A 1,790-nucleotide genomic window follows, 5' to 3' on the forward strand; every position below is an offset into this window, starting at 1 on the left:
CATCAGGAGCTGAATAGAGCTTCATGTTGTATTAGTTATCACTGATGTAAGTAAAGTATAGAATCATGAATGGTGAGGGAGGGGGTGAAACATCTCACCAGGCCACACTGGGACAGGCCAGTAACGTCCACCACCACGTGAGAGTCGGTCACCCTGAGCGGCGGCACAAGCTCCACGCTGCCTCCGCTAACATTGGCCACAGACAGCGACCCACCACCTGAAACACAGCAACATGTCACTCACACACTGTGTTGTCTGTCATCTCGCTCTGATCTCAGCCCGTCTTCAGTCTTGTCTACAATGTTACCATGGGAACTGAATACATTTAAAAAGTATCTAAATTCCTTCCAAAACTACATATTTACAATAATGCAGATGAAAAAAATTAATTATCTAGTTAAGTCTGTTGCTACAGAATGACTGATCAATCTGGAAGAAGAAATCTTGAGACGTTAGCGAACGTCGAAGTGTGGGTAAAATTGGAGACACTAAATTGACCTGTCAGCAATTTAACATTGGCTGTTCCTGGCTAATCACTGAACCTACATTTCTCAGTTCATAGGGAGCTTTATTGTCCATCAAATATGTCTTGGCAAAGCTACGTGGATAACCTGATGGCCGATGGCAGCTGTCAAGATTCCGCCATTGTTGGGTATACGGACGCCAAATACGTTTGGGCAGCACATGCCGGTGGTACTTTTCACAATATAACGTCTCAAGAAATTGATGTAATTGTGGGGAAGGACAGACAGAACTTCTTCACCAACGGGCTCACCTTGGGCCAGCAAAAGTGCTCAGTCATCAGAGACAGCCTCCAGATTGACGGCGACTGGACAATGGACATCAGGACAAAGAGCAGTGGGGGGGGGCAACATACAACGTTTCTCTAGGAAAGGCTGGAAAAGCATTGGTTTTAGTCATGGGAAAGGAGGGGGTCCATGGCGGACAGCTCAACAAGCAAGCATTTAACATGGCTGATTACCTGAGGAAGACCGGGAATTAAAGCAGTCTCTACCCATCCATCCACTTAGCAGTTCACTCTCAATCACCCCCATTGTATTGGCCGTATGTCCGGGATTAGTTAGAATTCAAGTATACATTGTTTCTGTAATATGTTGTCAGAGACATTGGTGGCATCAGTGTTCATCACTGTCGTTGCTGCAGTTGACCTTGACTCACTTTGAGGAGCATCATGTGATGTGACAGAATTCAAGCTTGGTGGCTCTGGTTCAATTTCCATATCAGTGGATAATACTTCACATACATCAGTGACAACAGTGTTTACCTTTGCAGCACTCAGGCTTGACTCATTTTGAAGAGCAGTTGATACAGCAGCAGTGTGAGTTGTAGGCCGACTCTCTGTGTCTGGGATGGCATCGTCCAGGTTGACTGTGTTCACATTGTAAAACTCCACAGGCTTCAACTCATAGTTACAGGAGGACTGTGTGCCCAAAATCTTGTGATACTTTAGGAGCCTGTCAATCATATCACTGAGATGTGTGAATGTCAGCATGACAGCAGTACCACGAGTGTGTGATCCCGGGAGTAAGGGCAAACCATCAGCTGTTCTGGAGTGGGGGTCGAAGAAACCATATCTGCCTGTCGTAGTTCTGAATACTGCAATACATAACCCTGTCATCAACAGCAACGCATACTGCACATCTGATAACAAGCAGCTCAATCCTGCCTCTAGGTCCAGAAAGCCATCTACAGCTCCAGGTAGAGGGTCTCCTAATGAGCCATATCTGGAAAGGTGTTCCATGTTCACATGGTGTGTAAACCTGCGTGCT

General features: G+C 46.0%; 1 pseudogene across 1 annotated transcript; it reads left to right on the forward strand.

Annotated features, from left to right (window-relative positions):
- The first annotated feature begins 584 nt into the window (after positions 1-584).
- On the forward strand, positions 585-1,061 carry LOC311328224 (profilin-2-like; annotated as a pseudogene). Its single transcript has one exon. The product of its transcript is annotated as a profilin-2-like (transcript).
- The last annotated feature ends 729 nt before the right edge of the window (positions 1,062-1,790 follow it).

The sequence above is a fragment of the Borostomias antarcticus genome (genome assembly GCF_949987555.1).
Source record: "Borostomias antarcticus genome assembly, contig: scaffold_86, whole genome shotgun sequence".
NCBI lineage: Eukaryota > Metazoa > Chordata > Actinopteri > Stomiiformes > Stomiidae > Borostomias > Borostomias antarcticus.